Source organism: Oncorhynchus mykiss, unplaced genomic scaffold (assembly GCF_013265735.2).
Source record: "Oncorhynchus mykiss isolate Arlee unplaced genomic scaffold, USDA_OmykA_1.1 un_scaffold_419, whole genome shotgun sequence".
NCBI lineage: Eukaryota > Metazoa > Chordata > Actinopteri > Salmoniformes > Salmonidae > Oncorhynchus > Oncorhynchus mykiss.
Genome location: NW_023493866.1, coordinates 37,245 through 54,003, shown reverse-complemented (window position 1 = coordinate 54,003; position 16,759 = coordinate 37,245). Strand labels below are relative to the sequence as shown.

Genomic DNA, 16,759 nt, shown 5'->3' with positions numbered 1-16,759 from the left:
GTGCCCTCGCTTTGAAATAAGTAAGCAAGGTTAGTTTGTATTTCATCCAACAATCTGTGCTACAAATTATGGCTACAGTATATGCAATTTCATCCACTTTTTGAGATTGCCTTTCGCTTACGGCCACACCGGCCTGAGTACGCCTGATCTCGTCCGATCTCGGAAGCTAAGCAGGGTCGGGCCTGGTTAGTACTTGGATGGGAGACCGCCTGGGAATACCAGGTGCTGTAAGCTTTTTGTCACTGCCTTGTGGAATTTCAACTCTTTGTCCGTTTTTTCCCACAAGGCTGAAATATGTGCCCTCGCTTTGAAATAAGTAAGCAAGGTTAGTTTGTATTTCATCCAACAATCTGTGCTACAAATTATGGCTACAGTATATGCAATTTCTTCCACTTTTTGAGTGACACAAAGATGCTTATCTAAATGGTGGAAATGCAACAGCTGTTAATCAGGCTCACTTTGACTTTACATAGTGCACCAAGAGATAGTTTCTCGCTTACGGCCACACCGGCCTGAGTACGCCTGATCTCGTCCGATCTCGGAAGCTAAGCAGGGTCGGGCCTGGTTAGTACTTGGATGGGAGACCGCCTGGGAATACCAGGTGCTGTAAGCTTTTTGTCACTGCCTTGTGGAATTTCAACTCTTTGTCCGTTTTTTCCCACAAGGCTGAAATATGTGCCCTCGCTTTGAAATAAGTAAGCAAGGTTAGTTTGTATTTCATCCAACAATCTGTGCTACAAATTATGGCTACAGTATATGCAATTTCATCCACTTTTTGAGATTGCCTTTCGCTTACGGCCACACCGGCCTGAGTACGCCTGATCTCGTCCGATCTCGGAAGCTAAGCAGGGTCGGGCCTGGTTAGTACTTGGATGGGAGACCGCCTGGGAATACCAGGTGCTGTAAGCTTTTTGTCACTGCCTTGTGGAATTTCAACTCTTTGTCCGTTTTTTCCCACAAGGCTGAAATATGTGCCCTCGCTTTGAAATAAGTAAGCAAGGTTAGTTTGTATTTCATCCAACAATCTGTGCTACAAATTATGGCTACAGTATATGCAATTTCATCCACTTTTTGAGATTGCCTTTCGCTTACGGCCACACCGGCCTGAGTACGCCTGATCTCGTCCGATCTCGGAAGCTAAGCAGGGTCGGGCCTGGTTAGTACTTGGATGGGAGACCGCCTGGGAATACCAGGTGCTGTAAGCTTTTTGTCACTGCCTTGTGGAATTTCAACTCTTTGTCCGTTTTTTCCCACAAGGCTGAAATATGTGCCCTCGCTTTGAAATAAGTAAGCAAGGTTAGTTTGTATTTCATCCAACAATCTGTGCTACAAATTATGGCTACAGTATATGCAATTTCATCCACTTTTTGAGATTGCCTTTCGCTTACGGCCACACCGGCCTGAGTACGCCTGATCTCGTCCGATCTCGGAAGCTAAGCAGGGTCGGGCCTGGTTAGTACTTGGATGGGAGACCGCCTGGGAATACCAGGTGCTGTAAGCTTTTTGTCACTGCCTTGTGGAATTTCAACTCTTTGTCCGTTTTTTCCCACAAGGCTGAAATATGTGCCCTCGCTTTGAAATAAGTAAGCAAGGTTAGTTTGTATTTCATCCAACAATCTGTGCTACAAATTATGGCTACAGTATATGCAATTTCTTCCACTTTTTGAGTGACACAAAGATGCTTATCTAAATGGTGGAAATGCAACAGCTGTTAATCAGGCTCACTTTGACTTTACATAGTGCACCAAGAGATAGTTTCTCGCTTACGGCCACACCGGCCTGAGTACGCCTGATCTCGTCCGATCTCGGAAGCTAAGCAGGGTCGGGCCTGGTTAGTACTTGGATGGGAGACCGCCTGGGAATACCAGGTGCTGTAAGCTTTTTGTCACTGCCTTGTGGAATTTCAACTCTTTGTCCGTTTTTTCCCACAAGGCTGAAATATGTGCCCTCGCTTTGAAATAAGTAAGCAAGGTTAGTTTGTATTTCATCCAACAATCTGTGCTACAAATTATGGCTACAGTATATGCAATTTCATCCACTTTTTGAGATTGCCTTTCGCTTACGGCCACACCGGCCTGAGTACGCCTGATCTCGTCCGATCTCGGAAGCTAAGCAGGGTCGGGCCTGGTTAGTACTTGGATGGGAGACCGCCTGGGAATACCAGGTGCTGTAAGCTTTTTGTCACTGCCTTGTGGAATTTCAACTCTTTGTCCGTTTTTTCCCACAAGGCTGAAATATGTGCCCTCGCTTTGAAATAAGTAAGCAAGGTTAGTTTGTATTTCATCCAACAATCTGTGCTACAAATTATGGCTACAGTATATGCAATTTCATCCACTTTTTGAGATTGCCTTTCGCTTACGGCCACACCGGCCTGAGTACGCCTGATCTCGTCCGATCTCGGAAGCTAAGCAGGGTCGGGCCTGGTTAGTACTTGGATGGGAGACCGCCTGGGAATACCAGGTGCTGTAAGCTTTTTGTCACTGCCTTGTGGAATTTCAACTCTTTGTCCGTTTTTTCCCACAAGGCTGAAATATGTGCCCTCGCTTTGAAATAAGTAAGCAAGGTTAGTTTGTATTTCATCCAACAATCTGTGCTACAAATTATGGCTACAGTATATGCAATTTCATCCACTTTTTGAGATTGCCTTTCGCTTACGGCCACACCGGCCTGAGTACGCCTGATCTCGTCCGATCTCGGAAGCTAAGCAGGGTCGGGCCTGGTTAGTACTTGGATGGGAGACCGCCTGGGAATACCAGGTGCTGTAAGCTTTTTGTCACTGCCTTGTGGAATTTCAACTCTTTGTCCGTTTTTTCCCACAAGGCTGAAATATGTGCCCTCGCTTTGAAATAAGTAAGCAAGGTTAGTTTGTATTTCATCCAACAATCTGTGCTACAAATTATGGCTACAGTATATGCAATTTCATCCACTTTTTGAGATTGCCTTTCGCTTACGGCCACACCGGCCTGAGTACGCCTGATCTCGTCCGATCTCGGAAGCTAAGCAGGGTCGGGCCTGGTTAGTACTTGGATGGGAGACCGCCTGGGAATACCAGGTGCTGTAAGCTTTTTGTCACTGCCTTGTGGAATTTCAACTCTTTGTCCGTTTTTTCCCACAAGGCTGAAATATGTGCCCTCGCTTTGAAATAAGTAAGCAAGGTTAGTTTGTATTTCATCCAACAATCTGTGCTACAAATTATGGCTACAGTATATGCAATTTCTTCCACTTTTTGAGTGACACAAAGATGCTTATCTAAATGGTGGAAATGCAACAGCTGTTAATCAGGCTCACTTTGACTTTACATAGTGCACCAAGAGATAGTTTCTCGCTTACGGCCACACCGGCCTGAGTACGCCTGATCTCGTCCGATCTCGGAAGCTAAGCAGGGTCGGGCCTGGTTAGTACTTGGATGGGAGACCGCCTGGGAATACCAGGTGCTGTAAGCTTTTTGTCACTGCCTTGTGGAATTTCAACTCTTTGTCCGTTTTTTCCCACAAGGCTGAAATATGTGCCCTCGCTTTGAAATAAGTAAGCAAGGTTAGTTTGTATTTCATCCAACAATCTGTGCTACAAATTATGGCTACAGTATATGCAATTTCATCCACTTTTTGAGATTGCCTTTCGCTTACGGCCACACCGGCCTGAGTACGCCTGATCTCGTCCGATCTCGGAAGCTAAGCAGGGTCGGGCCTGGTTAGTACTTGGATGGGAGACCGCCTGGGAATACCAGGTGCTGTAAGCTTTTTGTCACTGCCTTGTGGAATTTCAACTCTTTGTCCGTTTTTTCCCACAAGGCTGAAATATGTGCCCTCGCTTTGAAATAAGTAAGCAAGGTTAGTTTGTATTTCATCCAACAATCTGTGCTACAAATTATGGCTACAGTATATGCAATTTCATCCACTTTTTGAGATTGCCTTTCGCTTACGGCCACACCGGCCTGAGTACGCCTGATCTCGTCCGATCTCGGAAGCTAAGCAGGGTCGGGCCTGGTTAGTACTTGGATGGGAGACCGCCTGGGAATACCAGGTGCTGTAAGCTTTTTGTCACTGCCTTGTGGAATTTCAACTCTTTGTCCGTTTTTTCCCACAAGGCTGAAATATGTGCCCTCGCTTTGAAATAAGTAAGCAAGGTTAGTTTGTATTTCATCCAACAATCTGTGCTACAAATTATGGCTACAGTATATGCAATTTCATCCACTTTTTGAGATTGCCTTTCGCTTACGGCCACACCGGCCTGAGTACGCCTGATCTCGTCCGATCTCGGAAGCTAAGCAGGGTCGGGCCTGGTTAGTACTTGGATGGGAGACCGCCTGGGAATACCAGGTGCTGTAAGCTTTTTGTCACTGCCTTGTGGAATTTCAACTCTTTGTCCGTTTTTTCCCACAAGGCTGAAATATGTGCCCTCGCTTTGAAATAAGTAAGCAAGGTTAGTTTGTATTTCATCCAACAATCTGTGCTACAAATTATGGCTACAGTATATGCAATTTCATCCACTTTTTGAGATTGCCTTTCGCTTACGGCCACACCGGCCTGAGTACGCCTGATCTCGTCCGATCTCGGAAGCTAAGCAGGGTCGGGCCTGGTTAGTACTTGGATGGGAGACCGCCTGGGAATACCAGGTGCTGTAAGCTTTTTGTCACTGCCTTGTGGAATTTCAACTCTTTGTCCGTTTTTTCCCACAAGGCTGAAATATGTGCCCTCGCTTTGAAATAAGTAAGCAAGGTTAGTTTGTATTTCATCCAACAATCTGTGCTACAAATTATGGCTACAGTATATGCAATTTCATCCACTTTTTGAGATTGCCTTTCGCTTACGGCCACACCGGCCTGAGTACGCCTGATCTCGTCCGATCTCGGAAGCTAAGCAGGGTCGGGCCTGGTTAGTACTTGGATGGGAGACCGCCTGGGAATACCAGGTGCTGTAAGCTTTTTGTCACTGCCTTGTGGAATTTCAACTCTTTGTCCGTTTTTTCCCACAAGGCTGAAATATGTGCCCTCGCTTTGAAATAAGTAAGCAAGGTTAGTTTGTATTTCATCCAACAATCTGTGCTACAAATTATGGCTACAGTATATGCAATTTCATCCACTTTTTGAGATTGCCTTTCGCTTACGGCCACACCGGCCTGAGTACGCCTGATCTCGTCCGATCTCGGAAGCTAAGCAGGGTCGGGCCTGGTTAGTACTTGGATGGGAGACCGCCTGGGAATACCAGGTGCTGTAAGCTTTTTGTCACTGCCTTGTGGAATTTCAACTCTTTGTCCGTTTTTCCCACAAGGCTGAAATATGTGCCCTCGCTTTGAAATAAGTAAGCAAGGTTAGTTTGTATTTCATCCAACAATCTGTGCTACAAATTATGGCTACAGTATATGCAATTTCTTCCACTTTTTGAGTGACACAAAGATGCTTATCTAAATGGTGGAAATGCAACAGCTGTTAATCAGGCTCACTTTGACTTTACATAGTGCACCAAGAGATAGTTTCTCGCTTACGGCCACACCGGCCTGAGTACGTCCGATCTCGGAAGCTAAGCAGGGTCGGGCCTGGTTAGTACTTGGATGGGAGACCGCCTGGGAATACCAGGTGCTGTAAGCTTTTTGTCACTGCCTTGTGGAATTTCAACTCTTTGTCCGTTTTTCCCACAAGGCTGAAATATGTGCCCTCGCTTTGAAATAAGTAAGCAAGGTTAGTTTGTATTTCATCCAACAATCTGTGCTACAAATTATGGCTACAGTATATGCAATTTCATCCACTTTTTGAGATTGCCTTTCGCTTACGGCCACACCGGCCTGAGTACGCCTGATCTCGTCCGATCTCGGAAGCTAAGCAGGGTCGGGCCTGGTTAGTACTTGGATGGGAGACCGCCTGGGAATACCAGGTGCTGTAAGCTTTTTGTCACTGCCTTGTGGAATTTCAACTCTTTGTCCGTTTTTTCCCACAAGGCTGAAATATGTGCCCTCGCTTTGAAATAAGTAAGCAAGGTTAGTTTGTATTTCATCCAACAATCTGTGCTACAAATTATGGCTACAGTATATGCAATTTCATCCACTTTTTGAGATTGCCTTTCGCTTACGGCCACACCGGCCTGAGTACGCCTGATCTCGTCCGATCTCGGAAGCTAAGCAGGGTCGGGCCTGGTTAGTACTTGGATGGGAGACCGCCTGGGAATACCAGGTGCTGTAAGCTTTTTGTCACTGCCTTGTGGAATTTCAACTCTTTGTCCGTTTTTTCCCACAAGGCTGAAATATGTGCCCTCGCTTTGAAATAAGTAAGCAAGGTTAGTTTGTATTTCATCCAACAATCTGTGCTACAAATTATGGCTACAGTATATGCAATTTCATCCACTTTTTGAGATTGCCTTTCGCTTACGGCCACACCGGCCTGAGTACGCCTGATCTCGTCCGATCTCGGAAGCTAAGCAGGGTCGGGCCTGGTTAGTACTTGGATGGGAGACCGCCTGGGAATACCAGGTGCTGTAAGCTTTTTGTCACTGCCTTGTGGAATTTCAACTCTTTGTCCGTTTTTTCCCACAAGGCTGAAATATGTGCCCTCGCTTTGAAATAAGTAAGCAAGGTTAGTTTGTATTTCATCCAACAATCTGTGCTACAAATTATGGCTACAGTATATGCAATTTCATCCACTTTTTGAGATTGCCTTTCGCTTACGGCCACACCGGCCTGAGTACGCCTGATCTCGTCCGATCTCGGAAGCTAAGCAGGGTCGGGCCTGGTTAGTACTTGGATGGGAGACCGCCTGGGAATACCAGGTGCTGTAAGCTTTTTGTCACTGCCTTGTGGAATTTCAACTCTTTGTCCGTTTTTTCCCACAAGGCTGAAATATGTGCCCTCGCTTTGAAATAAGTAAGCAAGGTTAGTTTGTATTTCATCCAACAATCTGTGCTACAAATTATGGCTACAGTATATGCAATTTCATCCACTTTTTGAGATTGCCTTTCGCTTACGGCCACACCGGCCTGAGTACGCCTGATCTCGTCCGATCTCGGAAGCTAAGCAGGGTCGGGCCTGGTTAGTACTTGGATGGGAGACCGCCTGGGAATACCAGGTGCTGTAAGCTTTTTGTCACTGCCTTGTGGAATTTCAACTCTTTGTCCGTTTTTTCCCACAAGGCTGAAATATGTGCCCTCGCTTTGAAATAAGTAAGCAAGGTTAGTTTGTATTTCATCCAACAATCTGTGCTACAAATTATGGCTACAGTATATGCAATTTCATCCACTTTTTGAGATTGCCTTTCGCTTACGGCCACACCGGCCTGAGTACGCCTGATCTCGTCCGATCTCGGAAGCTAAGCAGGGTCGGGCCTGGTTAGTACTTGGATGGGAGACCGCCTGGGAATACCAGGTGCTGTAAGCTTTTTGTCACTGCCTTGTGGAATTTCAACTCTTTGTCCGTTTTTTCCCACAAGGCTGAAATATGTGCCCTCGCTTTGAAATAAGTAAGCAAGGTTAGTTTGTATTTCATCCAACAATCTGTGCTACAAATTATGGCTACAGTATATGCAATTTCATCCACTTTTTGAGATTGCCTTTCGCTTACGGCCACACCGGCCTGAGTACGCCTGATCTCGTCCGATCTCGGAAGCTAAGCAGGGTCGGGCCTGGTTAGTACTTGGATGGGAGACCGCCTGGGAATACCAGGTGCTGTAAGCTTTTTGTCACTGCCTTGTGGAATTTCAACTCTTTGTCCGTTTTTTCCCACAAGGCTGAAATATGTGCCCTCGCTTTGAAATAAGTAAGCAAGGTTAGTTTGTATTTCATCCAACAATCTGTGCTACAAATTATGGCTACAGTATATGCAATTTCTTCCACTTTTTGAGTGACACAAAGATGCTTATCTAAATGGTGGAAATGCAACAGCTGTTAATCAGGCTCACTTTGACTTTACATAGTGCACCAAGAGATAGTTTCTCGCTTACGGCCACACCGGCCTGAGTACGTCTGATCTCGGAAGCTAAGCAGGGTCGGGCCTGGTTAGTACTTGGATGGGAGACCGCCTGGGAATACCAGGTGCTGTAAGCTTTTTGTCACTGCCTTGTGGAATTTCAACTCTTTGTCCGTTTTTTCCCACAAGGCTGAAATATGTGCCCTCGCTTTGAAATAAGTAAGCAAGGTTAGTTTGTATTTCATCCAACAATCTGTGCTACAAATTATGGCTACAGTATATGCAATTTCATCCACTTTTTGAGATTGCCTTTCGCTTACGGCCACACCGGCCTGAGTACGCCTGATCTCGTCCGATCTCGGAAGCTAAGCAGGGTCGGGCCTGGTTAGTACTTGGATGGGAGACCGCCTGGGAATACCAGGTGCTGTAAGCTTTTTGTCACTGCCTTGTGGAATTTCAACTCTTTGTCCGTTTTTTCCCACAAGGCTGAAATATGTGCCCTCGCTTTGAAATAAGTAAGCAAGGTTAGTTTGTATTTCATCCAACAATCTGTGCTACAAATTATGGCTACAGTATATGCAATTTCTTCCACTTTTTGAGTGACACAAAGATGCTTATCTAAATGGTGGAAATGCAACAGCTGTTAATCAGGCTCACTTTGACTTTACATAGTGCACCAAGAGATAGTTTCTCGCTTACGGCCACACCGGCCTGAGTACGCCTGATCTCGTCCGATCTCGGAAGCTAAGCAGGGTCGGGCCTGGTTAGTACTTGGATGGGAGACCGCCTGGGAATACCAGGTGCTGTAAGCTTTTTGTCACTGCCTTGTGGAATTTCAACTCTTTGTCCGTTTTTTCCCACAAGGCTGAAATATGTGCCCTCGCTTTGAAATAAGTAAGCAAGGTTAGTTTGTATTTCATCCAACAATCTGTGCTACAAATTATGGCTACAGTATATGCAATTTCATCCACTTTTTGAGATTGCCTTTCGCTTACGGCCACACCGGCCTGAGTACGCCTGATCTCGTCCGATCTCGGAAGCTAAGCAGGGTCGGGCCTGGTTAGTACTTGGATGGGAGACCGCCTGGGAATACCAGGTGCTGTAAGCTTTTTGTCACTGCCTTGTGGAATTTCAACTCTTTGTCCGTTTTTTCCCACAAGGCTGAAATATGTGCCCTCGCTTTGAAATAAGTAAGCAAGGTTAGTTTGTATTTCATCCAACAATCTGTGCTACAAATTATGGCTACAGTATATGCAATTTCATCCACTTTTTGAGATTGCCTTTCGCTTACGGCCACACCGGCCTGAGTACGCCTGATCTCGTCCGATCTCGGAAGCTAAGCAGGGTCGGGCCTGGTTAGTACTTGGATGGGAGACCGCCTGGGAATACCAGGTGCTGTAAGCTTTTTGTCACTGCCTTGTGGAATTTCAACTCTTTGTCCGTTTTTTCCCACAAGGCTGAAATATGTGCCCTCGCTTTGAAATAAGTAAGCAAGGTTAGTTTGTATTTCATCCAACAATCTGTGCTACAAATTATGGCTACAGTATATGCAATTTCATCCACTTTTTGAGATTGCCTTTCGCTTACGGCCACACCGGCCTGAGTACGCCTGATCTCGTCCGATCTCGGAAGCTAAGCAGGGTCGGGCCTGGTTAGTACTTGGATGGGAGACCGCCTGGGAATACCAGGTGCTGTAAGCTTTTTGTCACTGCCTTGTGGAATTTCAACTCTTTGTCCGTTTTTTCCCACAAGGCTGAAATATGTGCCCTCGCTTTGAAATAAGTAAGCAAGGTTAGTTTGTATTTCATCCAACAATCTGTGCTACAAATTATGGCTACAGTATATGCAATTTCATCCACTTTTTGAGATTGCCTTTCGCTTACGGCCACACCGGCCTGAGTACGCCTGATCTCGTCCGATCTCGGAAGCTAAGCAGGGTCGGGCCTGGTTAGTACTTGGATGGGAGACCGCCTGGGAATACCAGGTGCTGTAAGCTTTTTGTCACTGCCTTGTGGAATTTCAACTCTTTGTCCGTTTTTTCCCACAAGGCTGAAATATGTGCCCTCGCTTTGAAATAAGTAAGCAAGGTTAGTTTGTATTTCATCCAACAATCTGTGCTACAAATTATGGCTACAGTATATGCAATTTCATCCACTTTTTGAGATTGCCTTTCGCTTACGGCCACACCGGCCTGAGTACGCCTGATCTCGTCCGATCTCGGAAGCTAAGCAGGGTCGGGCCTGGTTAGTACTTGGATGGGAGACCGCCTGGGAATACCAGGTGCTGTAAGCTTTTTGTCACTGCCTTGTGGAATTTCAACTCTTTGTCCGTTTTTCCCACAAGGCTGAAATATGTGCCCTCGCTTTGAAATAAGTAAGCAAGGTTAGTTTGTATTTCATCCAACAATCTGTGCTACAAATTATGGCTACAGTATATGCAATTTCTTCCACTTTTGAGTGACACAAAGATGCTTATCTAAATGGTGGAAATGCAACAGCTGTTAATCAGGCTCACTTTGACTTTACATAGTGCACCAAGAGATAGTTTCTCGCTTACGGCCACACCGGCCTGAGTACGCCTGATCTCGTCCGATCTCGGAAGCTAAGCAGGGTCGGGCCTGGTTAGTACTTGGATGGGAGACCGCCTGGGAATACCAGGTGCTGTAAGCTTTTTGTCACTGCCTTGTGGAATTTCAACTCTTTGTCCGTTTTTTCCCACAAGGCTGAAATATGTGCCCTCGCTTTGAAATAAGTAAGCAAGGTTAGTTTGTATTTCATCCAACAATCTGTGCTACAAATTATGGCTACAGTATATGCAATTTCTTCCACTTTTTGAGTGACACAAAGATGCTTATCTAAATGGTGGAAATGCAACAGCTGTTAATCAGGCTCACTTTGACTTTACATAGTGCACCAAGAGATAGTTTCTCGCTTACGGCCACACCGGCCTGAGTACGTCCGATCTCGGAAGCTAAGCAGGGTCGGGCCTGGTTAGTACTTGGATGGGAGACCGCCTGGGAATACCAGGTGCTGTAAGCTTTTTGTCACTGCCTTGTGGAATTTCAACTCTTTGTCCGTTTTTTCCCACAAGGCTGAAATATGTGCCCTCGCTTTGAAATAAGTAAGCAAGGTTAGTTTGTATTTCATCCAACAATCTGTGCTACAAATTATGGCTACAGTATATGCAATTTCATCCACTTTTTGAGATTGCCTTTCGCTTACGGCCACACCGGCCTGAGTACGCCTGATCTCGTCCGATCTCGGAAGCTAAGCAGGGTCGGGCCTGGTTAGTACTTGGATGGGAGACCGCCTGGGAATACCAGGTGCTGTAAGCTTTTTGTCACTGCCTTGTGGAATTTCAACTCTTTGTCCGTTTTTTCCCACAAGGCTGAAATATGTGCCCTCGCTTTGAAATAAGTAAGCAAGGTTAGTTTGTATTTCATCCAACAATCTGTGCTACAAATTATGGCTACAGTATATGCAATTTCTTCCACTTTTTGAGTGACACAAAGATGCTTATCTAAATGGTGGAAATGCAACAGCTGTTAATCAGGCTCACTTTGACTTTACATAGTGCACCAAGAGATAGTTTCTCGCTTACGGCCACACCGGCCTGAGTACGCCTGATCTCGTCCGATCTCGGAAGCTAAGCAGGGTCGGGCCTGGTTAGTACTTGGATGGGAGACCGCCTGGGAATACCAGGTGCTGTAAGCTTTTTGTCACTGCCTTGTGGAATTTCAACTCTTTGTCCGTTTTTTCCCACAAGGCTGAAATATGTGCCCTCGCTTTGAAATAAGTAAGCAAGGTTAGTTTGTATTTCATCCAACAATCTGTGCTACAAATTATGGCTACAGTATATGCAATTTCATCCACTTTTTGAGATTGCCTTTCGCTTACGGCCACACCGGCCTGAGTACGCCTGATCTCGTCCGATCTCGGAAGCTAAGCAGGGTCGGGCCTGGTTAGTACTTGGATGGGAGACCGCCTGGGAATACCAGGTGCTGTAAGCTTTTTGTCACTGCCTTGTGGAATTTCAACTCTTTGTCCGTTTTTTCCCACAAGGCTGAAATATGTGCCCTCGCTTTGAAATAAGTAAGCAAGGTTAGTTTGTATTTCATCCAACAATCTGTGCTACAAATTATGGCTACAGTATATGCAATTTCATCCACTTTTTGAGATTGCCTTTCGCTTACGGCCACACCGGCCTGAGTACGCCTGATCTCGTCCGATCTCGGAAGCTAAGCAGGGTCGGGCCTGGTTAGTACTTGGATGGGAGACCGCCTGGGAATACCAGGTGCTGTAAGCTTTTTGTCACTGCCTTGTGGAATTTCAACTCTTTGTCCGTTTTTTCCCACAAGGCTGAAATATGTGCCCTCGCTTTGAAATAAGTAAGCAAGGTTAGTTTGTATTTCATCCAACAATCTGTGCTACAAATTATGGCTACAGTATATGCAATTTCTTCCACTTTTTGAGTGACACAAAGATGCTTATCTAAATGGTGGAAATGCAACAGCTGTTAATCAGGCTCACTTTGACTTTACATAGTGCACCAAGAGATAGTTTCTCGCTTACGGCCACACCGGCCTGAGTACGCCTGATCTCGTCCGATCTCGGAAGCTAAGCAGGGTCGGGCCTGGTTAGTACTTGGATGGGAGACCGCCTGGGAATACCAGGTGCTGTAAGCTTTTTGTCACTGCCTTGTGGAATTTCAACTCTTTGTCCGTTTTTTCCCACAAGGCTGAAATATGTGCCCTCGCTTTGAAATAAGTAAGCAAGGTTAGTTTGTATTTCATCCAACAATCTGTGCTACAAATTATGGCTACAGTATATGCAATTTCATCCACTTTTTGAGATTGCCTTTCGCTTACGGCCACACCGGCCTGAGTACGCCTGATCTCGTCCGATCTCGGAAGCTAAGCAGGGTCGGGCCTGGTTAGTACTTGGATGGGAGACCGCCTGGGAATACCAGGTGCTGTAAGCTTTTTGTCACTGCCTTGTGGAATTTCAACTCTTTGTCCGTTTTTTCCCACAAGGCTGAAATATGTGCCCTCGCTTTGAAATAAGTAAGCAAGGTTAGTTTGTATTTCATCCAACAATCTGTGCTACAAATTATGGCTACAGTATATGCAATTTCATCCACTTTTTGAGATTGCCTTTCGCTTACGGCCACACCGGCCTGAGTACGCCTGATCTCGTCCGATCTCGGAAGCTAAGCAGGGTCGGGCCTGGTTAGTACTTGGATGGGAGACCGCCTGGGAATACCAGGTGCTGTAAGCTTTTTGTCACTGCCTTGTGGAATTTCAACTCTTTGTCCGTTTTTTCCCACAAGGCTGAAATATGTGCCCTCGCTTTGAAATAAGTAAGCAAGGTTAGTTTGTATTTCATCCAACAATCTGTGCTACAAATTATGGCTACAGTATATGCAATTTCATCCACTTTTTGAGATTGCCTTTCGCTTACGGCCACACCGGCCTGAGTACGCCTGATCTCGTCCGATCTCGGAAGCTAAGCAGGGTCGGGCCTGGTTAGTACTTGGATGGGAGACCGCCTGGGAATACCAGGTGCTGTAAGCTTTTGTCACTGCCTTGTGGAATTTCAACTCTTTGTCCGTTTTTTCCCACAAGGCTGAAATATGTGCCCTCGCTTTGAAATAAGTAAGCAAGGTTAGTTTGTATTTCATCCAACAATCTGTGCTACAAATTATGGCTACAGTATATGCAATTTCATCCACTTTTTGAGATTGCCTTTCGCTTACGGCCACACCGGCCTGAGTACGCCTGATCTCGTCCGATCTCGGAAGCTAAGCAGGGTCGGGCCTGGTTAGTACTTGGATGGGAGACCGCCTGGGAATACCAGGTGCTGTAAGCTTTTTGTCACTGCCTTGTGGAATTTCAACTCTTTGTCCGTTTTTTCCCACAAGGCTGAAATATGTGCCCTCGCTTTGAAATAAGTAAGCAAGGTTAGTTTGTATTTCATCCAACAATCTGTGCTACAAATTATGGCTACAGTATATGCAATTTCATCCACTTTTTGAGATTGCCTTTCGCTTACGGCCACACCGGCCTGAGTACGCCTGATCTCGTCCGATCTCGGAAGCTAAGCAGGGTCGGGCCTGGTTAGTACTTGGATGGGAGACCGCCTGGGAATACCAGGTGCTGTAAGCTTTTTGTCACTGCCTTGTGGAATTTCAACTCTTTGTCCGTTTTTTCCCACAAGGCTGAAATATGTGCCCTCGCTTTGAAATAAGTAAGCAAGGTTAGTTTGTATTTCATCCAACAATCTGTGCTACAAATTATGGCTACAGTATATGCAATTTCATCCACTTTTTGAGATTGCCTTTCGCTTACGGCCACACCGGCCTGAGTACGCCTGATCTCGTCCGATCTCGGAAGCTAAGCAGGGTCGGGCCTGGTTAGTACTTGGATGGGAGACCGCCTGGGAATACCAGGTGCTGTAAGCTTTTTGTCACTGCCTTGTGGAATTTCAACTCTTTGTCCGTTTTTTCCCACAAGGCTGAAATATGTGCCCTCGCTTTGAAATAAGTAAGCAAGGTTAGTTTGTATTTCATCCAACAATCTGTGCTACAAATTATGGCTACAGTATATGCAATTTCATCCACTTTTTGAGATTGCCTTTCGCTTACGGCCACACCGGCCTGAGTACGCCTGATCTCGTCCGATCTCGGAAGCTAAGCAGGGTCGGGCCTGGTTAGTACTTGGATGGGAGACCGCCTGGGAATACCAGGTGCTGTAAGCTTTTTGTCACTGCCTTGTGGAATTTCAACTCTTTGTCCGTTTTTTCCCACAAGGCTGAAATATGTGCCCTCGCTTTGAAATAAGTAAGCAAGGTTAGTTTGTATTTCATCCAACAATCTGTGCTACAAATTATGGCTACAGTATATGCAATTTCATCCACTTTTTGAGATTGCCTTTCGCTTACGGCCACACCGGCCTGAGTACGCCTGATCTCGTCCGATCTCGGAAGCTAAGCAGGGTCGGGCCTGGTTAGTACTTGGATGGGAGACCGCCTGGGAATACCAGGTGCTGTAAGCTTTTTGTCACTGCCTTGTGGAATTTCAACTCTTTGTCCGTTTTTTCCCACAAGGCTGAAATATGTGCCCTCGCTTTGAAATAAGTAAGCAAGGTTAGTTTGTATTTCATCCAACAATCTGTGCTACAAATTATGGCTACAGTATATGCAATTTCATCCACTTTTTGAGATTGCCTTTCGCTTACGGCCACACCGGCCTGAGTACGCCTGATCTCGTCCGATCTCGGAAGCTAAGCAGGGTCGGGCCTGGTTAGTACTTGGATGGGAGACCGCCTGGGAATACCAGGTGCTGTAAGCTTTTTGTCACTGCCTTGTGGAATTTCAACTCTTTGTCCGTTTTTTCCCACAAGGCTGAAATATGTGCCCTCGCTTTGAAATAAGTAAGCAAGGTTAGTTTGTATTTCATCCAACAATCTGTGCTACAAATTATGGCTACAGTATATGCAATTTCATCCACTTTTTGAGATTGCCTTTCGCTTACGGCCACACCGGCCTGAGTACGCCTGATCTCGTCCGATCTCGGAAGCTAAGCAGGGTCGGGCCTGGTTAGTACTTGGATGGGAGACCGCCTGGGAATACCAGGTGCTGTAAGCTTTTTGTCACTGCCTTGTGGAATTTCAACTCTTTGTCCGTTTTTTCCCACAAGGCTGAAATATGTGCCCTCGCTTTGAAATAAGTAAGCAAGGTTAGTTTGTATTTCATCCAACAATCTGTGCTACAAATTATGGCTACAGTATATGCAATTTCTTCCACTTTTTGAGTGACACAAAGATGCTTATCTAAATGGTGGAAATGCAACAGCTGTTAATCAGGCTCACTTTGACTTTACATAGTGCACCAAGAGATAGTTTCTCGCTTACGGCCACACCGGCCTGAGTACGCCTGATCTCGTCCGATCTCGGAAGCTAAGCAGGGTCGGGCCTGGTTAGTACTTGGATGGGAGACCGCCTGGGAATACCAGGTGCTGTAAGCTTTTTGTCACTGCCTTGTGGAATTTCAACTCTTTGTCCGTTTTTTCCCACAAGGCTGAAATATGTGCCCTCGCTTTGAAATAAGTAAGCAAGGTTAGTTTGTATTTCATCCAACAATCTGTGCTACAAATTATGGCTACAGTATATGCAATTTCTTCCACTTTTTGAGTGACACAAAGATGCTTATCTAAATGGTGGAAATGCAACAGCTGTTAATCAGGCTCACTTTGACTTTACATAGTGCACCAAGAGATAGTTTCTCGCTTACGGCCACACCGGCCTGAGTACGCCTGATCTCGTCCGATCTCGGAAGCTAAGCAGGGTCGGGCCTGGTTAGTACTTGGATGGGAGACCGCCTGGGAATACCAGGTGCTGTAAGCTTTTTGTCACTGCCTTGTGGAATTTCAACTCTTTGTCCGTTTTTTCCCACAAGGCTGAAATATGTGCCCTCGCTTTGAAATAAGTAAGCAAGGTTAGTTTGTATTTCATCCAACAATCTGTGCTACAAATTATGGCTACAGTATATGCAATTTCATCCACTTTTTGAGATTGCCTTTCGCTTACGGCCACACCGGCCTGAGTACGCCTGATCTCGTCCGATCTCGGAAGCTAAGCAGGGTCGGGCCTGGTTAGTACTTGGATGGGAGACCGCCTGGGAATACCAGGTGCTGTAAGCTTTTTGTCACTGCCTTGTGGAATTTCAACTCTTTGTCCGTTTTTTCCCACAAGGCTGAAATATGTGCCCTCGCTTTGAAATAAGTAAGCAAGGTTAGTTTGTATTTCATCCAACAATCTGTGCTACAAATTATGGCTACAGTATATGCAATTTCATCCACTTTTTGAGATTGC

The 16,759-nt window shown here is 45.7% G+C and overlaps 50 non-coding genes and 3 pseudogenes across 50 annotated transcripts; all 53 read left to right on the top strand.

Annotated features, from left to right (window-relative positions):
* Window positions 1-115: 115 nt before the first annotated feature.
* Window positions 116-234, top strand: LOC118956247. Its single transcript, XR_005045829.1, has one exon. It is a non-coding gene; the product is annotated as a 5S ribosomal RNA (ribosomal RNA).
* Window positions 235-494: 260 nt separating this feature from the next.
* LOC118956246 lies at window positions 495-613 on the top strand. Its single transcript, XR_005045828.1, has one exon. It is a non-coding gene; the product is annotated as a 5S ribosomal RNA (ribosomal RNA).
* Window positions 614-790: 177 nt separating this feature from the next.
* Window positions 791-909, top strand: LOC118956245. The gene has a single exon (XR_005045827.1). It is a non-coding gene; the product is annotated as a 5S ribosomal RNA (ribosomal RNA).
* Window positions 910-1,086: 177 nt separating this feature from the next.
* On the top strand, window positions 1,087-1,205 carry LOC118956244. Its single transcript, XR_005045826.1, has one exon. It is a non-coding gene; the product is annotated as a 5S ribosomal RNA (ribosomal RNA).
* A 177-nt stretch (window positions 1,206-1,382) lies between these two features.
* Window positions 1,383-1,501, top strand: LOC118956242. The gene has a single exon (XR_005045824.1). It is a non-coding gene; the product is annotated as a 5S ribosomal RNA (ribosomal RNA).
* A 260-nt stretch (window positions 1,502-1,761) lies between these two features.
* On the top strand, window positions 1,762-1,880 carry LOC118956241. Its single transcript, XR_005045823.1, has one exon. It is a non-coding gene; the product is annotated as a 5S ribosomal RNA (ribosomal RNA).
* A 177-nt stretch (window positions 1,881-2,057) lies between these two features.
* On the top strand, window positions 2,058-2,176 carry LOC118956240. The gene has a single exon (XR_005045822.1). It is a non-coding gene; the product is annotated as a 5S ribosomal RNA (ribosomal RNA).
* Window positions 2,177-2,353: 177 nt separating this feature from the next.
* Window positions 2,354-2,472, top strand: LOC118956239. Its single transcript, XR_005045821.1, has one exon. It is a non-coding gene; the product is annotated as a 5S ribosomal RNA (ribosomal RNA).
* Window positions 2,473-2,649: 177 nt separating this feature from the next.
* Window positions 2,650-2,768, top strand: LOC118956238. Its single transcript, XR_005045820.1, has one exon. It is a non-coding gene; the product is annotated as a 5S ribosomal RNA (ribosomal RNA).
* Window positions 2,769-2,945: 177 nt separating this feature from the next.
* Window positions 2,946-3,064, top strand: LOC118956237. The gene has a single exon (XR_005045819.1). It is a non-coding gene; the product is annotated as a 5S ribosomal RNA (ribosomal RNA).
* Window positions 3,065-3,324: 260 nt separating this feature from the next.
* LOC118956236 lies at window positions 3,325-3,443 on the top strand. Its single transcript, XR_005045818.1, has one exon. It is a non-coding gene; the product is annotated as a 5S ribosomal RNA (ribosomal RNA).
* A 177-nt stretch (window positions 3,444-3,620) lies between these two features.
* On the top strand, window positions 3,621-3,739 carry LOC118956235. The gene has a single exon (XR_005045817.1). It is a non-coding gene; the product is annotated as a 5S ribosomal RNA (ribosomal RNA).
* A 177-nt stretch (window positions 3,740-3,916) lies between these two features.
* Window positions 3,917-4,035, top strand: LOC118956234. Its single transcript, XR_005045816.1, has one exon. It is a non-coding gene; the product is annotated as a 5S ribosomal RNA (ribosomal RNA).
* A 177-nt stretch (window positions 4,036-4,212) lies between these two features.
* Window positions 4,213-4,331, top strand: LOC118956233. Its single transcript, XR_005045815.1, has one exon. It is a non-coding gene; the product is annotated as a 5S ribosomal RNA (ribosomal RNA).
* Window positions 4,332-4,508: 177 nt separating this feature from the next.
* LOC118956231 lies at window positions 4,509-4,627 on the top strand. The gene has a single exon (XR_005045813.1). It is a non-coding gene; the product is annotated as a 5S ribosomal RNA (ribosomal RNA).
* Window positions 4,628-4,804: 177 nt separating this feature from the next.
* Window positions 4,805-4,923, top strand: LOC118956230. Its single transcript, XR_005045812.1, has one exon. It is a non-coding gene; the product is annotated as a 5S ribosomal RNA (ribosomal RNA).
* A 177-nt stretch (window positions 4,924-5,100) lies between these two features.
* Window positions 5,101-5,219, top strand: LOC118956229. The gene has a single exon (XR_005045811.1). It is a non-coding gene; the product is annotated as a 5S ribosomal RNA (ribosomal RNA).
* Window positions 5,220-5,478: 259 nt separating this feature from the next.
* Window positions 5,479-5,587, top strand: LOC118956418 (annotated as a pseudogene).
* Window positions 5,588-5,763: 176 nt separating this feature from the next.
* Window positions 5,764-5,882, top strand: LOC118956228. Its single transcript, XR_005045810.1, has one exon. It is a non-coding gene; the product is annotated as a 5S ribosomal RNA (ribosomal RNA).
* A 177-nt stretch (window positions 5,883-6,059) lies between these two features.
* On the top strand, window positions 6,060-6,178 carry LOC118956227. Its single transcript, XR_005045809.1, has one exon. It is a non-coding gene; the product is annotated as a 5S ribosomal RNA (ribosomal RNA).
* A 177-nt stretch (window positions 6,179-6,355) lies between these two features.
* On the top strand, window positions 6,356-6,474 carry LOC118956226. The gene has a single exon (XR_005045808.1). It is a non-coding gene; the product is annotated as a 5S ribosomal RNA (ribosomal RNA).
* Window positions 6,475-6,651: 177 nt separating this feature from the next.
* On the top strand, window positions 6,652-6,770 carry LOC118956225. Its single transcript, XR_005045807.1, has one exon. It is a non-coding gene; the product is annotated as a 5S ribosomal RNA (ribosomal RNA).
* Window positions 6,771-6,947: 177 nt separating this feature from the next.
* On the top strand, window positions 6,948-7,066 carry LOC118956224. The gene has a single exon (XR_005045806.1). It is a non-coding gene; the product is annotated as a 5S ribosomal RNA (ribosomal RNA).
* Window positions 7,067-7,243: 177 nt separating this feature from the next.
* Window positions 7,244-7,362, top strand: LOC118956223. The gene has a single exon (XR_005045805.1). It is a non-coding gene; the product is annotated as a 5S ribosomal RNA (ribosomal RNA).
* Window positions 7,363-7,539: 177 nt separating this feature from the next.
* Window positions 7,540-7,658, top strand: LOC118956222. The gene has a single exon (XR_005045804.1). It is a non-coding gene; the product is annotated as a 5S ribosomal RNA (ribosomal RNA).
* A 260-nt stretch (window positions 7,659-7,918) lies between these two features.
* On the top strand, window positions 7,919-8,027 carry LOC118956420 (annotated as a pseudogene).
* A 177-nt stretch (window positions 8,028-8,204) lies between these two features.
* LOC118956220 lies at window positions 8,205-8,323 on the top strand. The gene has a single exon (XR_005045802.1). It is a non-coding gene; the product is annotated as a 5S ribosomal RNA (ribosomal RNA).
* Window positions 8,324-8,583: 260 nt separating this feature from the next.
* LOC118956219 lies at window positions 8,584-8,702 on the top strand. The gene has a single exon (XR_005045801.1). It is a non-coding gene; the product is annotated as a 5S ribosomal RNA (ribosomal RNA).
* Window positions 8,703-8,879: 177 nt separating this feature from the next.
* LOC118956218 lies at window positions 8,880-8,998 on the top strand. Its single transcript, XR_005045800.1, has one exon. It is a non-coding gene; the product is annotated as a 5S ribosomal RNA (ribosomal RNA).
* Window positions 8,999-9,175: 177 nt separating this feature from the next.
* On the top strand, window positions 9,176-9,294 carry LOC118956217. The gene has a single exon (XR_005045799.1). It is a non-coding gene; the product is annotated as a 5S ribosomal RNA (ribosomal RNA).
* Window positions 9,295-9,471: 177 nt separating this feature from the next.
* Window positions 9,472-9,590, top strand: LOC118956216. Its single transcript, XR_005045798.1, has one exon. It is a non-coding gene; the product is annotated as a 5S ribosomal RNA (ribosomal RNA).
* A 177-nt stretch (window positions 9,591-9,767) lies between these two features.
* Window positions 9,768-9,886, top strand: LOC118956215. The gene has a single exon (XR_005045797.1). It is a non-coding gene; the product is annotated as a 5S ribosomal RNA (ribosomal RNA).
* Window positions 9,887-10,063: 177 nt separating this feature from the next.
* Window positions 10,064-10,182, top strand: LOC118956214. The gene has a single exon (XR_005045796.1). It is a non-coding gene; the product is annotated as a 5S ribosomal RNA (ribosomal RNA).
* Window positions 10,183-10,440: 258 nt separating this feature from the next.
* LOC118956213 lies at window positions 10,441-10,559 on the top strand. The gene has a single exon (XR_005045795.1). It is a non-coding gene; the product is annotated as a 5S ribosomal RNA (ribosomal RNA).
* Window positions 10,560-10,819: 260 nt separating this feature from the next.
* LOC118956417 lies at window positions 10,820-10,928 on the top strand (annotated as a pseudogene).
* Window positions 10,929-11,105: 177 nt separating this feature from the next.
* On the top strand, window positions 11,106-11,224 carry LOC118956212. Its single transcript, XR_005045794.1, has one exon. It is a non-coding gene; the product is annotated as a 5S ribosomal RNA (ribosomal RNA).
* A 260-nt stretch (window positions 11,225-11,484) lies between these two features.
* On the top strand, window positions 11,485-11,603 carry LOC118956211. Its single transcript, XR_005045793.1, has one exon. It is a non-coding gene; the product is annotated as a 5S ribosomal RNA (ribosomal RNA).
* A 177-nt stretch (window positions 11,604-11,780) lies between these two features.
* Window positions 11,781-11,899, top strand: LOC118956208. Its single transcript, XR_005045791.1, has one exon. It is a non-coding gene; the product is annotated as a 5S ribosomal RNA (ribosomal RNA).
* Window positions 11,900-12,076: 177 nt separating this feature from the next.
* Window positions 12,077-12,195, top strand: LOC118956207. The gene has a single exon (XR_005045790.1). It is a non-coding gene; the product is annotated as a 5S ribosomal RNA (ribosomal RNA).
* Window positions 12,196-12,455: 260 nt separating this feature from the next.
* On the top strand, window positions 12,456-12,574 carry LOC118956206. The gene has a single exon (XR_005045789.1). It is a non-coding gene; the product is annotated as a 5S ribosomal RNA (ribosomal RNA).
* Window positions 12,575-12,751: 177 nt separating this feature from the next.
* On the top strand, window positions 12,752-12,870 carry LOC118956205. Its single transcript, XR_005045788.1, has one exon. It is a non-coding gene; the product is annotated as a 5S ribosomal RNA (ribosomal RNA).
* A 177-nt stretch (window positions 12,871-13,047) lies between these two features.
* Window positions 13,048-13,166, top strand: LOC118956204. The gene has a single exon (XR_005045787.1). It is a non-coding gene; the product is annotated as a 5S ribosomal RNA (ribosomal RNA).
* Window positions 13,167-13,343: 177 nt separating this feature from the next.
* On the top strand, window positions 13,344-13,462 carry LOC118956203. Its single transcript, XR_005045786.1, has one exon. It is a non-coding gene; the product is annotated as a 5S ribosomal RNA (ribosomal RNA).
* A 176-nt stretch (window positions 13,463-13,638) lies between these two features.
* LOC118956202 lies at window positions 13,639-13,757 on the top strand. The gene has a single exon (XR_005045785.1). It is a non-coding gene; the product is annotated as a 5S ribosomal RNA (ribosomal RNA).
* A 177-nt stretch (window positions 13,758-13,934) lies between these two features.
* Window positions 13,935-14,053, top strand: LOC118956201. Its single transcript, XR_005045784.1, has one exon. It is a non-coding gene; the product is annotated as a 5S ribosomal RNA (ribosomal RNA).
* A 177-nt stretch (window positions 14,054-14,230) lies between these two features.
* Window positions 14,231-14,349, top strand: LOC118956200. The gene has a single exon (XR_005045783.1). It is a non-coding gene; the product is annotated as a 5S ribosomal RNA (ribosomal RNA).
* Window positions 14,350-14,526: 177 nt separating this feature from the next.
* On the top strand, window positions 14,527-14,645 carry LOC118956199. The gene has a single exon (XR_005045782.1). It is a non-coding gene; the product is annotated as a 5S ribosomal RNA (ribosomal RNA).
* A 177-nt stretch (window positions 14,646-14,822) lies between these two features.
* Window positions 14,823-14,941, top strand: LOC118956197. The gene has a single exon (XR_005045780.1). It is a non-coding gene; the product is annotated as a 5S ribosomal RNA (ribosomal RNA).
* Window positions 14,942-15,118: 177 nt separating this feature from the next.
* LOC118956196 lies at window positions 15,119-15,237 on the top strand. The gene has a single exon (XR_005045779.1). It is a non-coding gene; the product is annotated as a 5S ribosomal RNA (ribosomal RNA).
* A 177-nt stretch (window positions 15,238-15,414) lies between these two features.
* Window positions 15,415-15,533, top strand: LOC118956195. Its single transcript, XR_005045778.1, has one exon. It is a non-coding gene; the product is annotated as a 5S ribosomal RNA (ribosomal RNA).
* Window positions 15,534-15,793: 260 nt separating this feature from the next.
* On the top strand, window positions 15,794-15,912 carry LOC118956194. The gene has a single exon (XR_005045777.1). It is a non-coding gene; the product is annotated as a 5S ribosomal RNA (ribosomal RNA).
* A 260-nt stretch (window positions 15,913-16,172) lies between these two features.
* LOC118956193 lies at window positions 16,173-16,291 on the top strand. Its single transcript, XR_005045775.1, has one exon. It is a non-coding gene; the product is annotated as a 5S ribosomal RNA (ribosomal RNA).
* A 177-nt stretch (window positions 16,292-16,468) lies between these two features.
* LOC118956192 lies at window positions 16,469-16,587 on the top strand. The gene has a single exon (XR_005045774.1). It is a non-coding gene; the product is annotated as a 5S ribosomal RNA (ribosomal RNA).
* Window positions 16,588-16,759: the final 172 nt, after the last annotated feature.